Source organism: Anticarsia gemmatalis, chromosome 1 (genome assembly GCF_050436995.1).
Source record: "Anticarsia gemmatalis isolate Benzon Research Colony breed Stoneville strain chromosome 1, ilAntGemm2 primary, whole genome shotgun sequence".
NCBI lineage: Eukaryota > Metazoa > Arthropoda > Insecta > Lepidoptera > Erebidae > Anticarsia > Anticarsia gemmatalis.
This window is the reverse complement of record NC_134745.1, coordinates 1,806,874-1,820,648: the sequence shown is the minus strand read 5'-3', so window position 1 is coordinate 1,820,648 and position 13,775 is coordinate 1,806,874.

Below are 13,775 nucleotides of genomic sequence, written 5' to 3'. Positions count from 1 at the left end.
TGTATTAAGAATATTTTAAGGATGAAGCAGAAAAACTGCATTAATAAAAAGTAATGATTACTCTGCCCAATTCAAAAATCAAACCCTAAACCTCACGCTCAACAGTCGCATACACGACCATCATGCCATAGGTGTAACATTACTCAAAAATACACAGACAATATAATACACGAACTAACAGCAAACCGCGTCTAATTCATAACCATACAGTAAAGCCTTACAAAGCTATACATTTGTCACGGCGTGGCTCGTGACCCGCGGGACGCAGCACACACGACTTGTTCGCTAAGATTTATGTTCCCGCGCTAACACTTTCACGCTGCCCGGGAACTGCCCAAAATAACAGCTTGTCGCAGATTTTATCGACCGTTGGGTTATTTTGTGTTAGCTAGGAAATACACTGTTTTGTCCAACTTTTTATTATAGTGTCTAACTCGAGTTCAGTTAGCTCACGACTCTTAACAGTTTTGTATTGCAACAACTAAAAGTTATACTGCCTGTTGAATTGCAAATTTTCTGTAGATCTAGATTGATTATTCACTGCAAAATTTGTTTGAGTAAATTTTTCTTTCCTCTATTTTTCAGTAATTTTTTGTAAGCAGGCCTATTTCTTGCATCGCACACCTTTTCTTAGCAAAGTTTATTTTCAGTGACGACAATCATAAACTAACCAGCATCAAAAGTACAATCAAACTCAAAAGCATAAAAATTCCTATAACTCCCAGTTCTCGGAAACTCCACCACATAAAACCAAAAAACGCTAACGATTTTATCGAATTTTGCTCCTTACGTTTCCCGAGTTTGGTACATTTTTTGGCGTCCGCACTCGTGACTACACTCGACTTAACTCGAAAACAAAGAACAAAAACACATCGCGACTCGAGAAGTCAATTTCACACAAAAATAAAACTGCAGAGAGGAATTCATGAATTAAAGACCTTTCTAGAAAAAGTATTTATATTGCATAAACTGGCTGGCAATTTTGCTTACTTAGAAATGACATTTAATCGATTTTTGATCTGCTAATATAGTTACTGCATTTTACCTTTTTAACACATAATAATTATTTTGTAAAAACTGTGACGAAAGATATTTTTTTCGAAATACAGTTTCATATTTTGATGCCCAGCAGCTCCAAAAAATGATTAATCAAATTTAAGATAGGAATAAAATTGTTAAGATGTTGAAATAATTTGTACCAGTAAAACATATTATCTACCCTGAGGAAAACTTGATGATAATAATTCAATAACTTCTTCATTAATATTATATTTCAACCACTTTGCGTTCAAAAAGTTCACCTCCCTGGGGTTTCATGAGAAATTGAAAGCCTCGTCGAAATGTATTATAAGAGTCAAGAAGATGCTAAAGGATAGTTTGTTCTAACGAAGCGCTACGTAAATTTTCAATATTACAGGAAACAAACAGGATTGTCCTAATAAAAGCAAGAAAAAAACATATTAAGATATTTTTATTAACAAAGAAACTAAAATTAGTACAAATAGCCAAAAAATATAAAACAATTTCTTGATTTTTGTGGTCAAATTATCTCTTGATATACAATACTTTTAAAAATATGCCGACCACGTTTTAACTGGACCGCGCTAGACCACAAGATTTTATCAGAACTATCACTAATTACATCGATACTTTCGCTGCTAGAAGCTCTATATAACGTTTCAAACAGGTTACTGTATTAGAGAACAACATTGAAACCACTTTGTTTTCCGCTCAACATTCAACAAAAACATCTACACAAAATGTTTTCGTTAATGTTTTGTTCAACTAATCAAATTTATTAAATTTCCTGATAATTGACAATTTCACAGTTAGTCAAACTGTTGAATGTTGAAAGAAAAACATGTGGTGAATACGGCTTTATACAAACAAGCATAATCCTTCCCAAACAAGTCCAGTATTAACCCGAGGTTAGGTTAAAAGTTTCTTAACAACCAGTAATCCGATTTCACTCATTCGTTCGGCCCACTTCTGATAAAAAAACCACTGTATTGTGAACTTCTATACAATTTTGTGACCACACTTGAACAATATTGTGACCACTATTTATGGATGTTAAGACGGAAATGGCTTATTGGGGCTTTCGACAGCTTGTTTTTATTAGGTATTATGGCTTAAATAGCAGAGGGTTTCAAGTACGACAAATGAACAATAAATTGAACACAAACATCGTACTTGTTCATTTCCGGGATATGTTTTATATTTGCCTACATGCTAAAGAATACTTTTTCGAAGTTGTGTCATAAATAATAAGGAAATATAAATCAACGTGTAAAATACCTGTTTTACTAAGATTTTATATATATTTATCTTCAGACCACTTCATTCTAAGAATAGTTTACCAAAAGCGTAAAATTATTCTTCGAATAAAGTTGGTGAAAGAAAAATCATTCCTTATAAGCTTTAAAGGGTTCCGCTAACCAATCGAAAGAACCTTTTCAAAATGCGTTTACATAATTAAGTTACCACAAACTGCCGTCATGTTGTCGCCGACCACAAAATAAAAGAAGACAATGGCTGCGACCACAATACGTTATTGATAGGTGTTGTGGTGAAAGTTGCACCACATTGAACCACACTGTACCACACTGAACCAGTGTAGGCCACAGTGAACCACTAACCTTTATCGTGTTCCCACTTCACTTTGCTTTCATACACACATATTTTTACATACATTTTGGTGAAACATGTGATGTACAGAAATATTACATGTTATTTAACTCAAAAATGATTTCTTGATTGACATGAACATGACACGTTAAACTGATACGTTACTTTCAAAGAGAATTATATAATGGTCAAATTAATTTATTCTACCTCTATATAGAGCGCATATTTTATAATTATTTACTCAGACTTATTTTTTTTATTATTTGCTATAATTTGTCCTTTCTATCTTATAAAGGACCCTATTATTGGATTACTTAAGTTTTTATACATCCGTTTAACTTTTTTGAACAAAAGCACAGAACTTTTCATCGTTTCATCGGCATAAGTAAATTCAGCAGATTTATAACGTTTAACATTATTAAGCCATTGTTTTGCCATGTTTTTATTGTATTTTTCATTATTATTGGAACATTCAGTATTGCAAAGTTCCACCATGATGTTTTTCGTTACAGTTGCTTTATATTCGAAAAGTGGGTTGTGTGTGGTTTGATCTCTCAACCCTGACATGTTTGGCGAATGCTCAGACCACACGGCTATGACACTGGAAAACCTTAATTAACATTTCGCTTGCAGTTTTCGTGGGCGAACCATTTATGACCTGGATTCAGCTCCCATGAGCGGTCGGAGCGGTTTTATTTTGACTCAATACTTTACTTTTACTACCGGACTGACCTCCGGGCGAGAAAACGAGAAAAAAATATGGAAGGGCTCGCTTCGAGTATAGCCGACTGACGGACGCCTAGTGAGATGAAATGAACTGCAGATCGTGTTTTAAAAGTTCTGTCGATATTTGTGAAACGTTTTCAAATGAAAAATGTATTTTTAGTACGTTATTTTTAGATCTTTATTATAAATATTATAGGTATATTACTCTGGTCTTTATTTTTAGAACAAAAAACAAAAAAATGATCGTATTTCACAAGAAGAGGAAATTATTTCGAGAGAGGACATCCCTTTTTTTCGAAATAGAACAAAATAAAATTGTAGTTGTCATAAGAGCTTAGAATATATAATAGAATTGTATTTAATTTTAACAAAAAGGTGCTATTTGCTATGAAATCGATCAGTCAACTTTCAATCAGATAACAAAACCTCAATGCCTACAATTCAGTGACAAAACAAGTACGGATAGTTTAAGGATGATATATTTCGCTAAGTCTGATCCCACAACTCTCAGTCAAAGATCAAAGGTCAAATACATATCTCAAATCATAAATCAACGTTCGAATGTTCGTCCATGGGCGTAGTCTCACTTATCTAAGTTACATTTAGTTTTTATTACGTCTAGATCCTGTTTATCTAGACTTAATAACTACCTACCAAAATGACTTAGATACATTCGATTACCTGTTATCTAAAGCTTAAGATTATCTATTTAAAAATTAATCGTTACTTAAGTCAGCCATTATTATTATTTTTTGATAATGTGTTTCCCTGTGAAATGAAAGGTAAGAAATATAATAAAAGCAAAACTTAAAAAATCTGTTAACTCTTTAAACAAGTGCAATAATTTTGGAGCTATTCAAACAGATGAAAATGCCTTAAATCGCCAAAAAATATATTTTATTACCGCCGTTTTATACCTAATATTTACACCTTTCATTGCCTGGTAATTCTATTACTTTTCAGAAAAGTACAGAATATACCAGACTTAAAATATAATTCCTTCAAAAAATCTTGGTTCGTTGGTCGAGTATACGCATAGCAACGGGTGTGTGGCAGGGACGCGGGGAGGCGGCGCGCCTACCTGCGCAGACGCTCCCAAAACGAACAAGAGCGTGCATTCCTGCCGCGCCGCCCGCGCCCGCGCACCCCACGCACGCCCCGCACCCGATGCGTAGGGGTGCCGCAGTGCCACTACAACCTCTTCTTTAAAAGATGAATCTCTCTGACGGTAAGAAGGAATAATTATTCAACTATATAAGACCAAAGCTTCAAACTGACTCATGAAAATTTGTGAATTTATAATGTACTGAAACTGCTATGTCAACAATTCGTCTTACAATGAACCAAGTAGGTATAATCTCATCTGACAAAATACACGGAAACAATCTGAACTAATGTATACGAAAGATGTATTCACAGTACTTTTTATACTTTCCATGCTTCTCTCAAAGCTAAGTGAGTAAGGTGCAGAAACAACATTCAAATAAGAGGTCCTAGTCCTGCAATTACTAAACGATGTTTCGAAACACCAAACTTGTAGAATCTAAACCCCACATCAAACATTCCGCCATAATCACAATAATTACTAATAATTGTAAAATTAAGAACATAAATCAAAAATAAAGTGGCGATATTAAGTGAGAAATCATTTGCGAAATAAAAAAAAGCCTGTAAAATAACACACTAAGCTGTTCGTTAACTAAATTGGTTAAACGATTTACTGTGTAGAATTTTAATTGATGTTAGTATGATTGCCGACATAACTGTTAGTTTGACATAACTACGAGTGACTGCGAGTGTGTACCGCTACTCCCGGATAAAGGCCGCGTAGGAAAAATACTTGTAAACAAATTAAGGTTGGTGAATATTACTTTTTAATACACCAATATAACTGTCCGGCAAACTACTATCCGGTCAATAAACATGATGTGATCAATATAAGCCAGTACTTATTTTCGTAAGAACGATTTCCAATTCTATTAAAAATGTCGCTTTCTTCTTTTCAAACTAGTATCGAAGTTTCAGAGTGACGAGAAAAGCCAACTTGCCGTCACAACTGCAGACAATCCAGACAGTATTTCTGAAAGACCAATTACTAATAATAAAACTGACCACAAGACCAACTCTTTAGTACCAGCCCTAGCAAGGTCCTCATCCCCTGCATCCCGACACAATGCGGACCTGTTGCCTCTCCCCCCCGCGCGCCCCGCACCCCACCCCGCCGGCCACTCGCACATTGCATCGTATAAATAATTCAAACCCTCCGCTCGATTAATTCGTGGCCGGTACCGATTCAACTGTCAATTAATGTGGTAACATCGAGTTCTCGTCGAGAACGTCCTGCAAGACTCCCTGTGATAACGAATCAATCTGCCAGTGAAAGTATAATAGGAGTAGATTCTATTTGTTTAAGGCTTGGAGTATACCAGACTAACAAAATAATCGAAATAAGTAATAAACGATATTTCGAAATTATCGATAAGTGTTGTAGCAAACTTAATTTTATGATAAAGCTTTCAATATTTTTAAGTTCGTACTATACTTAGTATTACTAATTTTCTCTTAGTAATCCTAATATTATATAGAGGGTGGGCTTTTAATTTTATTGAGGCTCTAATACTATTATGTTATTATCACTTTATTCAATCAAGTAATTTTAAATGTTAAATACTCAATACATATTGATACAATAGTACGAAGTGTTTAAAATCGCGTCACTATACAGCAGTTATAAAAACATTCAATTAGACAACAAAGTAAAGGCTATCTTTCGGCGTGTTTATGCATTAAAAACAAAAATAAACCAGGCAGAGATAACGCGAAGAATACGTAAGTTCATTAGCAACGTTCTCTGGAAATCGCCGACTAATTGTGAACAAACCGTATCACAAACAAGTTCCAATTTCACTATAAATTACTAACACATGATAATAAATCTACGCTAGATTTAAAACCATTTGCTTTTAGAGTAAATTAAGTTAACGATACACACATTTAGAATGTATGCTGCCTACATTATTGATGATGTACTTCGTGAAAATAGATGACAGCAGAGCAATGATATCCTCAGACGTGATTAATACAGTAATCCATATTACTATTATTCTATTTTGGTATTTTTAGTAGGTACATATCTATAGAAAGAATATAAAGTTAAAGAGTTGGTTTGCTTAATCGCACTAATCTTAGAAACTATTTATTCGTGTTAAAAAAACATTTTTGTGTTGAATACTACATTTATTGAGGAAGGCTATATAACATCTATGACTAGCATGAGTGAAGCTGTAATAAAAAATATGAGAAAATGGAAAACCCAAGTCCACGCGGACGACGTCGCGGACGGTCGTCTACTACCTAAAAATTCCTTACTTTACGGCTATTATTTTGTCAATTCATATTCAAAGAAGATATGCGTATATAGTCGAAATTATAGACTACATAATGGTATTATATTGACACTTGACCGGTGTCATTACAGATTTGCAAATGAACCGGACTTGATCGATAAATCTTGCATTTTCACCTCACTATTTGATATATTTACCGGTTTTTGCGTAATAAATCACTGGTGTGCTATTTAAGTCTTAATTAGACGGGCATTTAAAACAGTTGAGTTTATTAGAGCGACTGTATTTCTATGGGTCTTGCTTATTTTAGACTCAATTAGTAAATTATTATGATTCAAAACAATGAAGATATTGTAAGCATTCATAAGACCACCTATTATACCTAAAGATGCAAGCAGGGAGTATGGAAATACATCCCTCTTCTGCTATTTACAATATCAGTCCAATATTATCTTATAAATATTGGAGTAATTTCTACTGCTTATAATACACATTCACATATATACTATACTAGTCTTCAATTATTCTACGAAAACAGAAGGTGATTCTTCAAAACAATACAATTAATTTCTTTCTTCCTTAAAAAAGACAGCAGTATACCACATTAAACTACACAGAAAAACGTGTACATCTCATAAACTACTTAAGGCAAAGGAATACTTGAAAACTATTTGTAATGAAACATAAAAATGTCCATTCACTATACCTTATTTTACCTCATTCTCGTCTAGCCATATACCATTTAAATACTGCGAAATAAACCGGTCAGTTCTAAGAACGAATTCTTGCGAACCAAGACTGGACGTAGCGATGTTCCTTGTGTACGTATCGATATATCTGAGGGAAATATATCGCTATTGTAACTTTACAATACTAAAGCCCGGTTTCGCTACTGCTGGATAAGTGTCAGATAGTTTGTCAGACAAAAATTTGCAGCTGTTTTCATACATATGCTGTCTCTCAAATCTATACTAATATTATAAAGCTGAAGAGTTTGTTTACTTGTTTGTTTGAACGCGCTAATCTCAGGAACTACGGGTTCGAATTGAAAAATTATTCACGTGTTGAATAGACCATTTATTGAGGAAGACGATAGGCTATATTATATCATCACGCTACGACCACTAGGAGCAAAGGATCAGTAAAAAATGTTATAAAAACTGGGAAAATTATAACCCATTCTCTCTTAAGTGAAGTTGGGCGGATCAGCTAGTAATATAATATACACAAATGCGAATATGTGCTTGGTGATAATATTATTTCATTTACTTTAGAGGCAATAGCAATTATTATTCTCATTAAAGAGCTAAACACTATGTAGCCAATATCGATATACGTTATCGCTACATTACCGATATATCGTATCGTATCGATACAATCACACGACATCGCTAACTTAGAATGAATGATTCATTTAAGTAGCATTTAAAGTTTTAATCTAAATCGTACGGATAATTTATTAGCGTTGGTACGTTCAGTATAATTGGTGAGCGTTCAGTATAAATTAAGGTACATGTTTCAACTAATTAGAAAACATTTATTAAGGTGAACTGTAGGGATTTATTAACTATTAAAAGGCTTTACGTCTGTATTACCAGACTGACGACAGTTATAGCAGTTAGTTCGCGAAGTATAATTACTTGAAATTAAATGAGGTGATTAAATATTTAAATACCAATGTACTTACGCCACGCTGTATATAAATAAAGATTAAACGCGATGTTTCACTTGTTAATTTCAAAACCTGTTAAAGTACTACTGCAGGGCAAAGGCGTCCTATATGTTTTTTTCAATCACTTCTGTCCTTAGTATTTATCAAAAGAAGTTAGTTTATCTTATTAAAGAAATATCGTAATTTTGTAAAACAATTGAATTGTTTTAACAATCTCAAGGATTATTTGAGGAATATTCTCGATTGCAGCTCGGTGTTGGGTAACGTGCCCAGTTCATGGTGTATGGCAATAGGTCCGCTCCCGTTTAAATAGGTGCGACACGATTTCCTTCATATTGCGTGTGACATCGACCACAAAACACGCTATAGTAACGAGTTACAACATTGTTTTCATAGGACGACAATGCTATATTAGAGAATGTCCCATTTTGCCCATGGTTTTTGACCACAATGACCGGAATATCTTGATTAAACTCATTATAATTATGGTCAATGTTATAAAAATAATGGTCAAATGTGGTCACAAACTTATTTTAACCCTTTACTGTCCCACTGCTGGGCAAGGGTCTTCTCGTGAACAAGCGGCTAGGCCTTGAATCCACCAAGCTGTCATAGTCTCTAAATTTTTAGTAAATGCAGTATTAGACTATGAAAACCAATGGATTACTTTGTATTATAGGGTTTAGATCATACAAATAACAACAGAGCTTACATGAAACCAAAACGTCTAACTTAAAACTAGCGCTATCAACCTGTTACGCCTTTTAAAACATTTTAAATTTCCCGAATTTTCCTTAAGATTTCTGCTGGTACAATAATTATTACTTCAAACACCTAAAATAAATGTACAACAATAATACCCTAATACCTCAGTAATATAACGATAAAGTACTTTTAATTACGGAGCAATTACATGGCGGTGAACAAAAAACCACGCACTGTAACATCTGCTTATATTCCCGCGTAAATTATGAACTTCTTGAACCACTGATGGAATTAAATAGATTATGTATTACTATCACGTCTGATCTAGTTTTAGTTTGTATGTGTATGTTTTTGTGAGACTTAAAGATAGATCTTGGTTTAGTTAGTGTTTATCAATAGGTACTGTCGAACTTCTCGTCTTTGCCAAGGGAAGTTAACCTTACCTTTTGAGAAAAATAAGAGGTTATAATTATATTTAACTTGATAACCTTGTGGTTAGCTTATGCCCCAGGCTTAGCTCACAAAAAAGTCTATGCCTAAAACCTCGCCTTTTTCTAAGAAAGAAGCCTAAGTCCTTTTCTGGGATAAAAACTATAATCCTATGAAACATTTAATAGGGTTGTAGTTGTTAAAACCCTATAAATTGGTAAGACATGTGTAAAAAGATACAAAGTTCTGCGCAAAATAACATACAAGACCATTAGAATTAAGGAGCGATTCAATATTATACTGTTTCTGTCTCTTCTACATAACACAATCTTGCAGGAACAAACCTGATTGCATTCACCTTTGAATAGTAACAGCTTCTATATATTTACTTCTTCCCCTAGGCGTTCACTACAATTCATCTGAACACCTAATTATGTATATTGGTCCCACTAATCTCTTCAAATCATAAAGATGCCCAGTGACAAATGTTCCATTCAGAACTGACACAATGTATGTTACAATCGTTATTTTGCATGCAACTATGTAACAGAATGCACGCAGGAAAATTATAGTCTCAGTACTTAGTAGAGAGCCTTGCCATGCACGGATTTTTCTAGGATTTAATTAATAGTTTTATGTAATCTATACAATACTTTTCACATAATAAAACGGTGAAAATGGCGTGTCTGTACATTTAATATATTTACGAAATTATCAATGAAGGGTTTAGGAACAGTAATATAACACGAATCGACAAAAAAATTGTCTGTTTGTACGCCCTACTCTGCGGAACAACTGGACGGATTTGCATGAAACTTTTTCTGTTTATTATAGTTATTAAGTGTAAGCAGCACATAGGCTACAATTTATTTTGAAGAACGGGAAAATTACCACGCGGATGAAGTCGCGGGAGTCCGCTAGTTCTAAAACAAAGTATCAAACAGACCACCATCAGCTGCATAAGACTACGGGTTACAAATGTTCCAAAATCTGGATTTTGTATACCTCCGCCAGCCGCGAACCTTGCATACAAGTTTCTCTACTAAGTTGTTAGGCTATAGTTGCTCCTCGTAAGATAGTGGCTAGTCGACAGTTCAAGACTGGATGCACGATTCACTGTCCTTAAGCAATGACACATGTTGTTTGATGTATTAATGGATGGTTGTCAGTGCCTAGATATTGTTTTTCTTTTATGTATCCCATTAGGGTTGAAGGCTGTTAGTCATGGCTAGTTCTAAGTAGCGGGTGGTAACGGGAAAATTTGTTCAGGAAAAGTTGTAAGGATACTGTATTTTCCACGTAGTCAATTAGTCATAAATGCTAAAATTTTAATATCATAGCTTTGGCTTGCATGATTATTTTTTTATATTATAAAATCAAATCAAAATCAAATCATTTATTCATATAGGTCAAATGCTGACCCTTATGATAGTCAATGATACAAAGAGTGAATTTACCGCCAGTTCGGAAGGTAGGGCCAATGAGAAGAGCGGGCGAGAAACTCTTGGCCACTCTTTTTAGTCGCCAAATGGTTTTAACAATATAATTATGTCTGGTATAAATCATTGATTATGTAAGAAGCTGCTACCAACACCACCGAAAACACTTTGATTATAAGATAAATTAAATTAAGTCAATATAATATTAAGGTGCCAGTAAGCACGATAACAAGTGTATTGGAAGCATAATGGGAGCATCTACCTACACAACGATAGTATTGCAATCATAAGAGGCATCTCAAGAGCATACTATGGCACAATTAATTAATTATTTTGATTTATGTCAATGCAAACTCGCCAATATGTCATGGCAAACTCGCCATGACCAGGACGACCAGTCACCCCAAGCAGCACCCGTTCACGAGTATGACGCATGGACCAGCCATCACCCCCTTCGCACATATTAGAGGGAAGGGGGTGACCCGGCACACGACGCCGCCTATATGAGAATTAACGCGATTATAAATTTTACCTTAGATTTCTAGAGGTTTCAGCGCGTGTTATACTCGCCTTGGTTGCAAACTAATATCTATTTCGAAAATAATTAGCTCTCATATTATGTTTTTTATATTCCCTTAAATGTTTAACTGTGAATCGACGTGCTTCAATTATACAGGGTGTCCCAAAACTCAACGATAATCTGAGACCGGATGACAGGGCAAGTTATACCAGTTCTAGGAAAAATATAAAAAAAATTCCATATCATATAGTTCAGCAATAATAGTCATTTTTCAAAAAAGTTGAAATTCGACACCCTTGGTCGCATTTTCAAGTCCTGTGATCACCAATGTCACAATTTCACTGTGTTTTTTTTAATTTCGTGATCTTCAATAAATATGCTATTAATCGTAAAACAAATTAATACACAAAACATTGTTGTATAATAAAAAAAAGGTAAGTTTTAGTGAGTCATGGTTTTCAAAAATATCGTTAGTTAACTTTGACGCTTCATATTGAAAAAAAAATGTACTACACTACCCTTGGCAAGTTATATCAAAAGTTGGCGCATTTAATCAAGATTTCAAAATGGTGAAACACTTGCCACTTATCTTTCCATTAAAAATGTTATTTTAATTTGAAGGAAGAGTATCCTCGCAGATGGATCGAACGCAGTAGTTCAATCTTATGACATTCTCGTTACCCCGATCAAAATCCAGTAGATATTTTTGACTGGGAACGCATAAAAGAAAAAGTCTATTCGAAATCAATACAAAATCTATCAGAACTTCGCCAGAAAATTGACACAGCGTCAGAAGGAATAAATGCAAGAAATTTTACTTGATTGGTGAAAAGGTCTTTTGTAAGGCGTTGCAGAGCCTGTATTCGAGCCAGAGGAAAACAATTCGCAATTACTTTAGTTTAAGGAAAATAATAAAATAAGACGGATGGTTCGTTCATTGTTTTTTTTTTAATGATTATTACCTATTATGTTTATTACATTAAATATTGGTTATGGACTGACTCAATCACTTCTTTACTAAAAATAATTGCTTTCCTCTGGCACAAATACAGGCTCTGCAACGGCGTACAAAAGACCTTTTCACCAGTCAAGTAAAATTTCTTGCATTTATTTCTTCTGACGCTGTGTCAATTTTCTGGCGAAGTTCTGATAGATTTTGTATTGATTTCGAATAGACTTTTTCTTTTATGCAGTCCCAGTCAAAAATATCTACTGGATTTTGATCGGGGGAACGAGAAAGTCATAAGATTGAACTACTGCGTTCGATCCATCTGCGAGGATACTCTTCGTTCAAATAAAAATAACATTTTTAATGGAAAGATAAGTGGCAAGTGTTTCACCATTTTGAAATCTTGATTAAATGCGCCAACTTTTGACATAACTTGCCAAGGGTAGTGTAGTACATTTTTTTTTCAATATGAAGCGTCAAAGTTAACTAACGATATTTTTGAAAACCATGACTCACTAAAACTTACCTTTTTTTATTATACAACAATGTTTTGTGTATTAATTTGTTTTACGATTAATAGCATATTTATTGAAGATCACGAAATTAAAAAAAACACAGTGAAATTGTGACATTGGTGATCACAGGACTTGAAAATGCGACCAAGGGTGTCGAATTTCAACTTTTTTGAAAAATGACTATTATTGCTGAACTATATGATATGGATTTTTTTTTTTATTTTTCCTAGAACTGGTATAACTTGGCCTGTCATCCGGTCTCAGATTATCGTTGAGTTTTGGGACACCCTGTATACGAATTTAAAGGAAATTGAATATCTATCAATCATATTAAAATATCCGCTATCATCTGCGTAGGTAATAGTTCCGGTAAATTTCCGACATTAAGCAACGGTAATGATCGCTAAATGTGACGAAAGTGTCCGTTAATCGAATATCTTACTTCGCATTCAGTTTCCTTATAGAATGTTACGCACATAGAACTTTACTTTACTAGATACCGCTAACTCAAGTTAAAGTACGCTCGACAGTCTCCCCACTTTCAAAATCTTAACACACTGTGTTCATGATCTAGTTTACATTAAAAATAAAAGTTATTAAATTTGATTCAAAAACCTATACAGATTACAGACTTAAATTCCTTTTGTGACTTTATCGTAAGCATTTAGTCTAGTTGCATGCACGACCTATGAGCAAAAATTTCGGTCAGATAAGATTATTCGTTATATTTTTTTCATAGCTCCTCCAAATTTCTAACAAAAAAAGTCTAAATAGAAAAGTTGGCACTTTGTAAACTTGCCGTATCCAGCCCATTCAACATCTATGTGCCCGCGCCTAACAGTACT